The sequence below is a fragment of the Centruroides vittatus genome, unplaced genomic scaffold, assembly GCF_030686945.1.
Source record: "Centruroides vittatus isolate TY-2023 unplaced genomic scaffold, ASM3068694v2 contig_726, whole genome shotgun sequence".
In the NCBI taxonomy this organism is placed as follows: Eukaryota; Metazoa; Arthropoda; class Arachnida; order Scorpiones; family Buthidae; genus Centruroides; species Centruroides vittatus.
The window spans coordinates 2,294,280-2,311,135 of NW_027122463.1; positions in this window are offsets into that span (position 1 = coordinate 2,294,280).

Sequence of the window (16,856 nt, forward strand, 5' to 3'; positions counted from 1 at the left end):
AAGTAATCGTGCACAGATTTAATTTTTCTACGAAGAGCTGCAGCTGTCGGTGCAACTATCACGGCATCGTCAGCGTATGACATTGAGTGGATAATTTGCCCATCAATGGTAAAACCATCATCATCCCGTTCAAAACATTCGTTTAAATCAAACATAAAGAAATTAAAGAGATGTGGAGACCAGGGGTGGCCTTGTAATAAACCTCTCTCTATGTCTAACAATGGCTACTCCCTGATGTCTTGTTTAACTATTATTTTATATCGGCCAAATAACTCTCCTATTATTCTCACTAAATAAGGATCAGCATGATATTTAGTCAAATTTCTTTGTAATGCTGTGATTATCAACACAGAATCGAATGCTTTTTCTATGTCCAGAAATAGTGCAAAAACTTTGTGCCTCTTATAAAGTTGTAGTTGAACCAACGCAATTAGTGTGAGAAAGGCCGTTTGGGTACCTCCATTCTTAATAAACGCAAATTGCGTATTATTTCTATAGTTGTTTCTATCTATTCAGTCGGAAAACTTTAACAATAGCACTGATGTAAACAGCTTATGACACCGACAGGAGGGCAATAGGTCGGTAGTTGACAGGCAGATTCCTTTCACCTTTTTTAAATATCATGCGGATAATTACTATATTCCAATTTTTAGGAATTATACCTGATTTATAAAACTCATTAAATTGTCTAGCCAAAAACTTAATGATATCTATCGGTAGGTTTTTAATTATGTAGTTAGCGAATGTATCGAAACCAGGCTCTGATATTTCTTTCAGTTTTTTAATACAATTGCATAAATTTTCCGCATTGAATACTTCTTCGAATGGCTGGTTCAAATGTATAATTATTTGAATGGTTATCACTTTATACTTTTTGTATTTATCTGAAAATTCTTTAAAATATTGGAACCAACTATTGTATAACACACAACATTTATCATTCGTTTTTAGTGGAGTTTTTCGAAATTTATTTATAATGTTCCAAAACTTTTTTTGAATCTCTTGATTTTAACAATATATCATTCAAAACGGAAAAATATTTCGTCTTTTTTGCTTTTACTTGATTCAAGTATCTTTTTCTTATTTTCCAAATAGATCTTCAAAGATAGGTCCGAGTTTGTACTTCTGAAATGTTGTAGACTCCGCTGATTTTTAATTTTATGAAAATAACAGCTATTATTAAACCAACATTGTTTATATATTATTTTCTTATTGGTTATACAGTTTTTATAACGATACGAATAAATTAGTCTCAGTAAATTGTCGTAGTTTACAATAGGTATATTATTGTACTCTAGCTCTAGTATCTCACTAACTTTACTATCGATTTCATTGATAAATTTCTGTTTATTGAATCTTCGACTAGTGTCTTTACTTTAATTTTGACTTTTTGCGTAATTATGTAACTCATTATCACCACTGTATCGGGAAATGATCAGATTTGTCATTATTTAAAACATTTAACTTTTCGGTATGTTCTAAAATAAAATCGGAGCAGATAACATAATTAATTATGGATTTACCAGAATGGAATATAAAGGTATAGGATAGCCTGCCATTCAAAATATATAAAACATTATTTTGTACAAATTCAAGTAATATTCTTCCTTTTATGTTAGTTTTTTTATCTTTGAATACTCTAACATTCTTTGCATATCAGCCTGACCAATTTGTTGTTGCGAACGGGACAATAGCCCTGGATTTTTTTCTATCCCGGCCATAATTAATAAATACCAAATCAAAATCAAAGATAATCTATTAACATACATCCATTTTCCAAAGAACATCATGTGAAACTTTTGACGTTTGTCAATTCCAGCAAGACTAAGTGAATACACTCGAGTAAAAAGCACGCCAACACCGTCGACGACCGATGCACACCCCCATGAAGAAAAAATTCAAATGTTTGTTTATTTATTTATTTATGTTATAAACTTTGTTAATTAAATAATTTAATAAAACTTCTTTTAAAGAAATTGTTTAATAATTTCTTCATTATTCAAACTATTTTTTTTTACCGGGACTTATTAACTTTAACATTACTTCTAGAAGATAAATTAAAATTAAATGTAACTGTGTATAGTATTTTATATGTATTTATATATTAATTAATATTAGATTAAATATAGAAAAATTGCACACCCCGACTATCCATCCTTCATTAATGTCGAGGATTAAGTTAGATAGATGAAAATCGATTCCAGATATGGAAAGCTTAATATAAATATAGAGTAAGTAATCGTTACTAAAATTTACGTTAATAAATGTCTTTATATTTTTCATATTAGGTCTTGACTAATTTGTAACTTAATCGATACCATTTACTCAATATTCTAAAAGAGTAATTAATAAAATATAGAGTTAATTTTATTGGAATTTTCTACTGGTTTTTATGAGAAAATATTTTAAAACATTCAACATTAGAATTTTTAAAATGTAAAATACATTCTAATTATTCTATAATAAAATTCTTTATATCTTATGTTCATACATTTCCTTAAAGAAAACTTTGAATATAATCAAATTTTAAATAAATAAATTTGAATTTAAATCTTATATTCACACATTAAAATTCAAACTTATTTTTTGTTTAAATTTTTTACTCATTAAAAATATATAAAGCACGAACGTTGCCAATATTAATATTTGTATATTTTACACCCTGAAATTTAATTTTTTTAAATATATATGTATTTGGAGATACGTTGTAAGCAGTTTTAAAATAAAATTCAATATTTTTCGGTTGTTTCCTTAAACAATTTTCGATTATAGGAAACTCAGAGAAGCTTTTGCTGAGGTAATTTGTAAGCATCAATGAATAAAAAAAAATTACTTTAACCAGACAAGTGATTTCATAAATAATTCAAATTCTAAAAGAAAGTCATTTCATGATTGTGATTTATGTAAATGTAAGTTTTCTATTATTTGTTATCTTGATTACTTTCCTTTTTTTTCTAGTCGAGGATATTTCATTTATTTTTATTACAAATCAAATTGAAGGTTAAATTACTTCACCACAATTCATCAATTGGTTTATAGTCGTAAAATACCTCTAGTTGACATTAGATGCACATTACAGTTAACGTAAGAACGTTTTCTTGTGAATAAATTAGTAATTTACGTCCGAAAATGGAAAATATATATCTATTTAAAATTACATTGACTTAAACTTTTAATTGGAAAGTATTAGTAATTGGTATAAGAGAAAACCACTTGTGTCTTGTAGTTTTTTTTTACTTAAGATGAATTTAATCCTTAAAAATACTTGAAAATTGATATAGTTTGGGGGTATTCAGCCTGTTTTCTATCAATCCTGGAAAGGTCAACTAGTAATATATTGACCACTCAGGATTAAATTTGCCTGTGTGGCCGATAAATTAGTAGGGATAGTTTGGGTTATTTAATAAACTTACTTTTATTACAATTAAAAATTGAAACATATTTTCGTAATTACTGTATCTGTAATTCATAATTCATTTTATTTTAAGATAACAAAGTATAGAAAGGAGTCGAAGAATTAAATCTAATTTTGGAAAGGAGTCTATCGGTTAGAAACGTCTGCCATAAATTATTTGTAAAAATTAATTTCTCATTTAATATAAATTATTAAATCTGTATATTTATTTGGGACCGAAAAAAATTTTATTACATATAAAATGTTTAAATTTTTGGTTTTAATATTTAAACCAATAACGATAATGATGCTTTGAAATTATTTTATTTTATTTTTTTCAGTGAAAATATTTTTATTTTTCATTTTTATCTGAAGGTTTAACCTTTTGTAGCGACAAACCAATGACATAAAGCAACTTGTGCTTTAGTGCAATCAATTATATCTCCATTAGTCATATTTTCATACGTAACTTCTGATTTCTTTTTACCACGAACTGCTATAAATCCTGGTGGAAAATTATCAAATCTTTTAGAAAAATCTGTTTCCGAGTTTTTGTTTAAATCATCAACTAAATCGTATCTTTCTGAAAGCAATATCAAGGGAATATCAAATAAATATTCTGATTTTGCTTGATTTTCTATAAATTCAAGAGGAACACTTCTTTTCTTGCGGATTTCCACAAATGTAGGTTGTTTATCTTGTATTTTTCCGTGTATTATCATAGAATTAGAGGAATGACTTTTTCTATTTTTGATAACGTTTACATCGTTAGGCATGTCAATATTCCGTTTTCCACGAACAGCAATAAAACCTGGATCTATTACGTCTTGTCTTGGTTCTCTAATTGCCATAAAATCAGTTGAATCATCGCTTCTTTTCCCTCTTCCTGCAATAAATCTAGGATCTACACTTATGCTCTTGCCGCCATTCCTCCTTCCCCGAACTGCAATAAATCCAGGATCTACACTTATGCTCTTGCCGCCATTCCTCCTTCCCCGAACTGCAATAAATCCAGGATCTACACTTATGCTCTTGCCACCATTCCTCCTTCCCCGAACTGCAATAAATCCAGGATCTACACTTATGCTCTTGCCACCATTCCTCCTTCCCCGAACTGCAATAAATCCAGGATCTACACTTATGCTCTTGCCACCATTCCTCCTTCCCCGAACTGCAATAAATCCAGGATCTACACTTATGCTCTTGCCACCATTCCTCCTTCCCCGAACTGCAATAAATCCAGGATCTACACTTATGCTCTTGCCACCATTCCTCCTTCCCCGAACTGCAATAAATCCAGGATCTACACTTATGCTCTTGCCACCATTCCTCCTTCCCCGAACTGCAATAAATCCAGGATCTACTTGTCTTTTTCCTCGGACAGCAACGAAACCTGGAGGGACATCTTGACGTCTTCCTCTTACTGCTATAAACCCAGGTAGCAAATCTTGCTTTTTAGTAGGAATTGCAAAAAGTTCAGGCAAAATATTATTTCCTTTATCGTTCATTCCCACATCGAAATTCAGTGACGGTATATCTTGAATGTCATTCTTTTTTCCACGAGTACCTATAAATCCGGGTGGTGCAAAGATATTGCTATCAATTTCCTCAGAATCACTACTTAATTGCTCCAAAGTTCGGATTAATTCCAATTCTTTTTCGTTTGCAGTGTGCAAAGTGTTTGGAATCCAGCGAATTAAATTGCCTGTTTGCTGAAAAAATATATATATATATAAAAATTAAAATATATAATTTAATTGTATAAAAATTAAATTAAATATTTGATTTTATATGCAATTCTTAAAAATATTTTAAAATATTTAAAAAGTCGATTCTTACTCGTTCACTTGCATCTTTTCTTTCATCAGAAGTAACAGTTTCTATTGTTACGCAAAGTACGAAAAAAACAAAATAAATCCATCCAACAAAAAACATGATGGAACTATATAAAAATTAATTTAAACTATTAATTTCTTTTCTTTATATTAATGTAAATTATTGTTAAATATAGTTAGAATAAGGTATAAGTAACTAAAATTTACTAAAGCTCTTTCTTAATTAAATAAATAAAATTTATTTATAAATTCATACACAATTATGTAGGATAATCAAAAAGTCTGTTAACTATTGTAAAATAAAATTTCTATCTTATTCAAACACTTTATTAATTATAAACTTTGCAAAAATTATTCAAAAATCGGACTTCCTTCTAACTGAATACATAAATTTGTTGATTTTCTTACAAAAGCGCATTTAAAGGATATTTTGGGCCACCGAGTATTTATTTAATTGAAAACGTTAGTAAATATCGACATTATAAATGTCTACTATTTTATTTTTTAATTGGTTTTCCGGGTTTTCTCCACGTCTGTAACGCCTAAATAGGGGCCAAATTACTATTAAAAAGTCCTCTTTGAAGACATTTCCTAGGCAGATCTTCCAAGTGTTGCGTTGCCATAACTTAATAAAACATTTAATAAAAATATATTTAAATTTGCTGATTCCCAATGACAATAAATAATATTTAATATTTATAAATTTAGTTTAATACGGAATAATTATAAAAATTATTTGCTAATTTTATAAGCAATACTCGATTCTCAAAGAATATCCTCTAACATTTAAATTTCGAATTAGAGATATTGTACTGATCCTTAATAAAACTTTTAATTGTGTTTATATTTAAAAAATGCATTAAAACGGTATAAAAATTAATTATACTCAAATAAAACAAAAAAATTATTTCGTTTTATTAAATTATATTAAAATGAAATTTATTCCATAGCTGAAATGTAATCTTTTGTTTTTCTCTAGCAATGAAATGTGGTTTTGTTTTCCATAAAACATAATGTTATAAATACAAATAAAGCTAAATCGATAGAAATAGAGATTTATTCATGTTTTTATACGTCACAATACTAATAAGCAGGGTCGTCGATCGCTTGTATATAGATCAGGGTATAGAGCGGTCCCTTTGGCCTTTTCCCACCCTTTTTTTTTGAACAAGTGAAACACGAAGAATATTTCTTTAATATTAAAAAGTAATCTTAAATATTTTACTTTTTTATTAGTAACAAAAAAATTTATTTATAGGGGTAGGGACTACTCCGTGCCAAAACAGAAATTCTCATCTCCATCATCTTCATAGTTATTATTGCTAAAAATTGATTCGAAAATCTTTCCATTTATTGAAAGACAATTCATATAAGAGAACGATCATTACAAAATTTCTTTTGCTCCAGACTTTAGATATTTTAGAGAATGGGTGTCTTCACAGGGGGTAAAATATCCACTTATCCCTTCCTGAGAGCGAGTAAAAAATTCCACATACTTTAATCGTAAAAGTGATTCAGATATAAACTCGTGGTACCTATGGGTGTATATCTCAATCACTTTTACGATTATAATTTCTGGTCCTATGGTTTCTGCTAAAACGTCACAATTATTCTCAATAATACACGCGTGATAATTGTTTAGGAAGAATCGAGTCTGTTTCTTTGTTTTCGTAAAGATAATTTCTGCTTAATTTTAAATCGTAAAAATCGAAAATATGAAGGCAAAGAAACCAAACGAAAATGAAAATCCACGGAACAGAAAATCAAATAAAACTAATAAGAAAAAAATAAAATATGGAAGACAAAACCGTTCCCATCAATATCGCAACCGAAATTGCAGATTCCGTGTGTCGAGACGGGTTTCTACAAAACTCATGAGAAACATCAGAAAAAAAATAAAATTTCCGAAGCAGCCAATGTCTTCTTTCCTTTATTTTTACCTCGAGAATCTTCCTAAACTCAAAGCGGAAAGGGGAATAAAAACAACAGAAGCAGCGAAAATCCTTGGACAAAAATGGAAAACTTTGGAGCGGGAAGTAAAAGAAAATTATGAAAATAAATCAAAGACCGATAGAGAGAGATATTGGAGTGAGAAGCGGTCTCTTCCAGCTTCCATGATCAGTCCATCAAGATATTTAAAACGTCAGTCTAAGATACATCTTCCGAAGAAAAGTCCCTCCTCTTTCCTTTATTATTACAAAGATATCCACGCGGACGAAAGAAAGCAAAATCCTCAATGCAAAACTTCTGAAATCGCTAAACGAGTAGGACAGAAATGGAATTGTTTAAAGAAAGAAGAAAAGGCAAAATATTTAAAAATGGCCGAAGAGGACAGACAAAGATATCGTAAAGAGAAAAAAGAATTGGAACGTTTGAAACTGGAGACCATAAACGAGGATGAGAAACGACCAAGAAATAATGATTGCGGTCAAGAAGATGATTTTACAATGGAAAGGAAAGAAGAAGAAAATCTACAAGAGGAAAAAAAGTACGAAGAATCCAAAGAGAGTGAAGAATTATCCGATGAAGACTCGAATTCGATTAATGTGGCAAAATGGCTTGCTTGGCTGTTATTTCTGATTACTATTTTTAAGTCAGGCTGTAATTTATCAGAATAGAATTGTCATTAATCGTACTCAAAATTGATTCAAAATTTTGTTTTATTTGATTTCATCGGAATATAAATATTTTAAAAATTGTTTAACAATGTACCTTGATATGTTTTAGACTATTTACACAAACATTTGAATAAGTTATATATTTTAATTAATATCAAAATCCCAAATAAAGATTTATGTGTTTAAAAAGGTCCTTAAAATTCATTTCACATTAAAAGCGCACCATCCGTTACTTTTACCAGAAAATCTCTCCCGATGGAATCAACCATTCTTTAGAGGTTTCTCGACCGCTTCAATATGTGAACATTAAAATGTTCCTTCTGCCGATGACACAGTCAATTAAAAATATATATACATTTGATAAAATATGTGAAACAATAATAATATAAATATACGTGAAAGTGCATAAGATGACTTCAAAAACACCTCTACTTTTTACAGAATTTACGGTAAAAATATAAAATACGGGTATATTTATCAATGAATTTTTACCTTCAGGTTAACCGATCACTTCGGTTAACGAACACTTTCGCGAAAGATTTTTATGTTCGGACAACGAACACCTCACAGAACAAACACAAGAAGCGACGTAAAATAATGAATACCGATTGGTCTTCCCTTGTTTTCAGGCAACAATTCGAAACTTTTCTGCGCGCGGGAGACATCGACTCGACGCTCAACCCGGTATATACTGATAGAATAGTATTCCTCGAACTTTGAAACTCTCCAGCCTTTTGTGTTTCTGGTAGAAACAATTCTTCTATAGTATTCGCGAGACTGTCGGGCGGGCACTCATTAAGTTTTGTGTCGGTTTTTATTTTCGAAAGATGAGAGTATAATAGCAAAGATAGAGAATGGGCAGATGTCTGATGTTGCTGGGCAGTATGGCTTGAACAGGTCTACAGTAGGCCGCAGTTCAATCTTATCTCAGAAAGATACTGTATTATCAAGAAGACTCAAGCAGCTTAAGGAGTAATAAAAATCACATCTGAGAAATAAAGAACATTGAAGAGCTTATAATACAACCTGAAACGGATCTGACTACAGAAGTCTTGAATGAAGAACACCAAGAAACTCGGCGAGATATGCTTTCTTCTGATAAAGAGGATTAATGCCGATATCTGCTATTAAAGATCTTTTGAAGAACAACGGTCAACGATCTTAGAATGGCAACTAAACTAAGGTGAGGTTAATAGGGCTTGGCGATCTCTACAATTACAATGCTATTAATTACTTCTGAAAAATCCTGAAGAAGATAGAAAAGCAATCGACATTGGATAGATTCTTTAACCCCCACAAACGGAAAAAAAACACGACTAATAAAAATGCAAGACTGTGTATATATATATATATATTTATTATTACATATAAATAAACGTAGTAAGAAAGTATATATTTTTTTATTTTTTGGGTCTCCAGAACGAATTAATCAAATTCCCATAAAAACCTATGGTAAATCGATAATCGGTTAACGAACAATTCAGATAGCGAACAAAGTCTTGGAACGGATTATGTTCGTTAACCGATAACCCACTGTATAAACAAAAATAAATTGCTGGAAAATACTATCGATCTTCATATTTTGAATGAAAATACTGTTTATATATTAAATTGAATAATAAATTTGTAAAAGTTCATTCCTATTTTTATAATTTATGTTTATAGTAGCTTCGGATTACATATTTAAGCCAGATACTAATGAATAACGATTATCGTAATTTTTCTTCAACGAGTCAGTATCACTTATGGATTTTTCTCCCTTGCTGAAACACTTGTGTTTTTCTGTATGTAAATGGTTTTATGTTACACGAAAACTATGTAAATTAGCAAAATAATGTTTATATTGATTATTATTATTCTAGATAATGATAATATAAACAGACAATTGCGACAAGTTGTTAACTAAATTGTGTATTACAAGAACAATATGATGGAAAAATTGTAATATTTAAGTGTTTGATTAATTTTATTTTATAATTCGTATCCTTTGTATGCACATGAATATGAAATTGAATCAAAAGCATTTGTTAGAGCTTAATGTAAAGATGAAAAATACCATCTTTGTATTGTAGAAAAGTTACTGTATTTTTTCAATAGTATGCATCTATTTATAGCTATTTAATTTGCAAATTTGCAGTTACTTAATTTAACTCATCCAGACAACATCAGTTTGATGTGGGATGCATTAAATTAAACAGTAGCAGTGGGGATTCGCCTCCATACTGCTCTTTACCTAATATGCAACGATGTGTATCGAGTCTGCTTGGTCTTCAGATTGCTGCTTCATTCGACGATTTATTGGTTTTCTATTTTTATATACGAGAGGAATGCAAACGTTGTTTTAGATATAGGTAATCATTCCTATCATCCTCCCGAAATTTTCCTCGAAATTATTGTTCCTATTGTAGCTCGTTAAAGTTAATTCGTAGTTATTTCAAGAGAATGCTTAATTAATATCAAAGAATATTCATCAAGAATAAGTGTAGCTTTTAGATAAATTATTCTGATCTCCCAATTATATTTCTAATTTCTTGAAATTCGTTTCCAATATTTTGAGATTGCGGTCGAAGAATGCTTAAAGATTGTTTCTATATTTTAATTTAGGATTTGTTCGGTTGAAATCTTTTATAAATCCAATTTAAGATACGATGCGTGTAATTTACACAAGGCATCCATTTAAATATATGTGTAGAAGCAAAAGAGATATTTCTAGCATTTCATGAGTATATGCATGTAATGCATTCTTACTCCATAGATAAAATTCTCTTGAACCTGTCTCGGTTATTTTAGCACTGGGACAAGCACGCACTATAAACATTTACTTGAAAATTTACAGTTTGTTTCTTTGAGTAAATTATTACATTCTTTCGAAATTTCATTGTTGACTTTCACCAAAAAATTATTAATTATATTTAATTATATAAAGTATAGTTAATTAACACTTTATAACTTTCATCAATCATCATTTACTGTTTAATTAATCAAAAAAAAAATGTAATTTATAGCTTCTCATTTAAATACTTATTAACTTTCTGGTAAAACTTAACTGCCTTTTTTTGATTAAAAGTTTTATGATTATGACTCAAAAGCAGATTTACACAAGGTTATTCTGCGAACTTTTATTTGTTAGATTAACAAGATGATTTACTATTTCTTACATAAGATAGTCTTAAAAAACATGTAAAAGAACTGTGCTTAAGTCAGGTTTAACTTAATTAGTCAAACAAATAATTAGAAACTTGCTGAAACTAAAAATACTATATACATTTACATTAAAATTAAGCAAACTCCTTCATAAATTAAAAAGATGTATGAATTATCAGACATATTTTTTCAATAAAATAAATAAAGAAAATAATAATTAAGTAAATTATATATCAAACAATTTAAAGTCTTCGCCAACGATTAAACATCAGATCCTTTGAATATCACAAAAAATTTTCTGTTATGGAAAAACAATTATCCATAAGATATTACTAATATTATATCACGTAAAATTTAATATTTAAATAAACCATTTAGACTAACTGCTAATTCAGTAAGTACACAAAGTAATTATGCAGTTCCATAAATTAAAACTATAATTCATATCTGCGTGCTTTCTTAATACATGCATTTCCTACTGTATATAATTAAATACTTTTGTTAACTATAATCAATTTGTCAGGATCGTTACTTTGCAAACTTATAAAAGTATACATGCATATATTATAACATATACGCACTTATTCTTTACTGTATATATTGTTTAAGCTTAAGATTTGGCACTCATCTTGCACCTACAGAGAGAAGACATCATCTTAATGAAACAATGGCTCACTGCATATTAAGACTAGAAAAGCCAATAGTTAAAAGCATTGCTAATTAGAGGTTCCTTTTGATAGAAGTGTTGGCATAAAACCGACCAATGTCCAGGAATAGAAGGAATTGGCCTGAGAGTGGAATGTTAAAGAGTCGTCTGAATTAAGAATTGAATTTCTCATAAACTTGTACAAAGTCAGATCTATAAAAATAAGTTATGAAAGATCTTTTCTTTATTTAGGAGCAAATTCACCACTGTTCGTTAAGAATAAAATAAAGATACAATGTGGTAATCTCAAATTCCTTAAGAATAATTTGAGATTAATAAACGGATTTTCATTCAATTATTTCTTAAAATACAAATATTATCGTAGAGTTATAAGTTATATTTATGTTGTTAATTTATAGTAATTTCTAAGCAATTTATTAATAAGAGCCATTAATTTCTGTAACCTCATATTACATGATATTTCGGAAATATTTTTCTAATTAATAATCAGTCTTAAAGAATTCGCTCAAAATTTTAATCAATAATTTTAACATTGAAGTGAACTCACTCAGCAAAATTAAATCACAAACAACCAAACACCTTAAGTTGCTGAGAAAATTTAATAACTAACAAACGTTTTCATTATTTGCCATTTAAATTTTTTATTCCATTTTGTGTTTGCATTCGAATATGTTTAACCTGATGATGGCCAACAGATTTGGCTGAAAACGTTTGTTAGTTATTAAATTTTCTCAGCAACTTAAGGTGTTTGGTTGTTTGTAATAATTTTAACAAATATTGAGATTCTATGCAATTCATGTAAATTTCATACTAAATGTTTAATTTTACGCTAAAAATGTGTAATTTCTGTACAGTTTCACCCCATCAATGGCTGAGTGAATAAAACCACTGAAAAATGGTAGGTGGGATTCGCTCCTGACCAACGAGCTTGCCGAATGGAATTTTTCAGACTTTAATTTATGTCTCTTGCAGCTAAACAAGACCGAATTTTCCATAAATTATCTCTCCCGGGAAGTTTTCCCCTTGGCAGGTAGCCCACGCGTTGATTTGCATCATCCATCCAGCTTCATAAAAATTGTGATCAAATTGAAATGTTCATTTGTCAATGTCGGGATGCAATTTTTAATCATATTCTTAATTTATTCAATGTAAAATATATGCTCGCCACCTCAAATTAGTAGTGTTTTGCCCCTGTACATCATACTTTCCTGCTAGAAAAAAAAACAGTCGTGTCAATCTAACTCCTTTCAAGGGAAAATATATCGAATTTACATTTGAATCGAAATAACATGACTTCCTGTAAAAACCAAAAATTTGTATATAAGAGCCCGTAAGCTTTCAACATATGTTGATTTAATTTTACATCAACAATACTCTAAATATAAATGCATTAAATTATAATTAACATTGCACTTCATATAACAATATTTTTGATAACCTTAATTTAAAATTTAATTTTAATTTTGGTAATTTCAAAACTTGTGCAACAAAAAATATTCTTAAAATATAAATAAAATTCAACGTAAAATTCTATAAATAACATAGAATATTCTATGAAGTTTTATTTTTGATTTCTTTATATTGAATTTTATGGAGTAGAAAAGAAGTATTTTTCCAAAATTGAGTAAATGGGCCGAACTATTTTTATGATTGACAACATATAAATTATATTGAAAAATAAACACGATATTACATATACATATATGTTAACGCTGTTTGTCAAAATTTCCCGATGAATTTACCCATGGTATTGTTTTTATTTTCTTTTAGATCTATATCCTCTATTATTTTTGCAATGTTAAATATTATTTATATGCCCAACTTTTCTTTATTACTAGCGGATTTTCTGTAATAAATTATTATTAACCTACTTATTCATTTAAAAATGATATATAAATCTTATTTTTTTTATCTCGAATAAATTCCCTATAACGCTGTCAAGCATGAAAATTACTATTGTAACATATAAATTAAAGAAAAGGAATTATTTATATAATTTTTTAAATTATAAAATTAGTATAAATTAATATACAGCTAAGGTGTATAGATTTACATTTATGCATATAAAAGTTTAAAAATTAATTATATAAATAAAGAAAAGAATGAACAGAACCATTGAAATTTATACGCTTAAATTTTGATTTAGAGATTACTAGTCAAAAACAATGGTTGCTGCCTTGTTTATGTTCAATCTGTCGTTTTAAAATGCTTTAAGTTATTAGTATATATATTAGTATAAATATGTTTATATGCTATACTTTTATATATATATATTTTATAATTTGCAACGTTATCAAGTAAAAGATTACATTAGAAAGATACAGCATTTTTTATAATGGAAATCATTAAAAATTAAAGAATAAAAAAATGTATAAATAGTTTAATGTATATTTTTATCTTTTGATTCCTACATATGTTTTATATAATATATATCATATTTTAGAAATACATTAGAAGTTTTCCAATCCGTTGTGTTGCTCTTAACACGGTGTATGGATTCTCACACGTGACTACACAAAAATATTTTCATTTTGTTTACGTAAAGTATTTAAGACTTGGTTTATATATAATACAATTTGATTTTTACATAAAATTCGAACACTAGCTTGTTTTTTACTACCGGTCTCACTACTAGCGGATTCAGAAATCTTATAGAGGAGAGTGCAGAAAGAAAACAATATGCCTTTCAATCAATCAGGTATATGGCTTTACTCGAGAAAAACTCCAGAAGGGGGTAACCATGCCCTGCATACCCCTAAATTCGCCCGTGGGCACATTGCTTCATTTCCTGTACAGAACTTCGGTAAGTCTGGAGCGTATTGGACTAGAGAACTTTACTGTGGTATAATTTTGAGAACAAACGATTGCCGAGTTATGTACGTACTACTATGTATATTATTACTACTACTACTACTACTAATAGAATGCGAAGATATTTGTCACTAGAGGCATATTAGCAGTAGTAATCCGATATAATTTGGCAATCGTTTGGCTTTAATGCATAAGTATCGCGTTTAGACGTTTATATTTTCTTCTTACGTTTATATTTGTGTAATTTGAGAGAGATTAGTGGAGTTCTTTAAGGTACAAATACATAACTTAATAATTGGTGTTCAAATTCTTCGTTCCCAAACAAAATTCTACAATAGATGAAATTAAAGTAATTATTGATTAAACAATTGTAGTTAAGAAAACAAGTACCTAAAATGACGGTACTGTAAAACTAAAAATTTTAAGTTTCATTTCTTAGAATTTAGTAAATTGTTTTTACTTTTACTTTTTGTATTGCTCTATTAATTTATTAATATATTGGTATAAATAAGATAAGTTATTAAGGCCAGGAACGAACAGGGACCCGAACGTATCAAGCAAATTTTGTGGAAAAATCTATTAAATCTACTGAAAAAAAAATTGCCTTATCCACGATATTGGAAAGGCTATTTTGGGGGAGAAAGTACCGTCCTTTGCGGCTAAGTGAGGGTTGGTCAGAAAGGGGCCAGCATTAGAATTTCTAATCATAATTCGAAATGAACTTATTCTGTTTATGTATCAAGAAAAGCAAGCAAAACAAAAACTGATAAAAACAATTTAAAAAAGAAATAATATGATTAAGCGTGTTTTGAGACATTCAGATTGGTGTACAACACTTCTTAAAGGTGAAGTTCGGGAAAAACCACGAATAAATAGATCTAAAACGAAATACTTGGATGACGTCAATGAAGGTTACTGTGTAGTTAAACAGCTGGCTAGGAAGGGAAAATGCTAGGAAAGATAAATGCCCATCAATCAGAAATTAACAGAGAGAGAGAGAGAGAGAAAAAGAGAATTTTGGTACGAATTGCATTTGTAATTCTATAATTTCCTTATTAAAAAGAAATATAAATTATTTCAACTACATTTTTCTTTTAGTTTTTATTTATATCTAAGTTTCAAAATTAAAAATTTTTCATTATAAAAATAGAAATTATCGTTATCTTATTTTTCAGAACTGATACGCGAAACTTCTAACACAGTATTTAATTTCGATTATTTAAAATATATTCATTCGCAAAATAAACAAATATAAACGTATCAGTTCATCCATTTAAACAAATTCTTTTAAATATTTACTTTTTATTTTACTTAAAAAATAATTTTACCATTCAGAAATGGCATAATTTATTAATCCTGTATAACATAGTAAGAATAGAATGATTATATTTCATGAAATATTCACATAAATTGTGTTTATCTTATTTGTTAAATCGTCTAATCAGTAAGACATTTCTCATGAATAAATTCCACTTTTCATTTCCAATTAGTTAAATATGTACGCTACCAAGATACATATTTTGGCACTGTAATAATTTATGCTTGTGTTTAATTTTGGGTTTTTTCCATAAAAATTTCGAGGAAATACTAATAAGATGGTTTTTTTTTAAATCCATTTTTCTATTTGATATCCTGTTTTAGGATAAGAAATGCGGTTACATTACTAATGAAACCGCAATGGACCGCATTCTACAGGTTGGAAAGCATCATTTCTTAATAGATGAATTAAAAATTATGAAATATTTTACTGATAAATATTTTATTTATGAAATATGAAATGATAATTAACAGGAAAAAAATATTTAATTAAATTTTAACTAATTTTTTTGTCTATTTTATAACTTATAAAATTAATTTAGCGAGAATTATTTAGAGCAAAATAAATAAATAATTTGAACAAAAATTGGCTTAAACTTTTAAGGTACGTCTTTTGGTGCCATCTATCACTTGAAATCAAAACTAAACTTGTAGATAAAGTCTTGAACAAACTTACCAAGTCTTGGAGGGCAAAGCACTCCGATGCCTTCCAATTTCTTGCAGAATGTGGTTCCTGCATTGAAAATGACGGGTTTTATAGAAAAGAGAGGTGTGTCCACAAGAGATAATTGAGCTGTTGATCCAATCTAGAAGAGACAGAAGACGAATAAGTCCTCCAAATAATAAGATTTTCTACGAATTAGGCCCTATTATTGTCTTCTTAATGCTATTTTAATTCATTTTTCTTCTTAACAATATTAACTTATTTACACAAATTACTTCGAAAATAGAATGCTTTTTATTTATATAATACAAAAAACTCATTCACAGTTTGATATATATATATATATATATAGTAGGTCTTTTATTAATTTTTTTTAATTTTAAAGACAAAGAACTTGTGATAAATA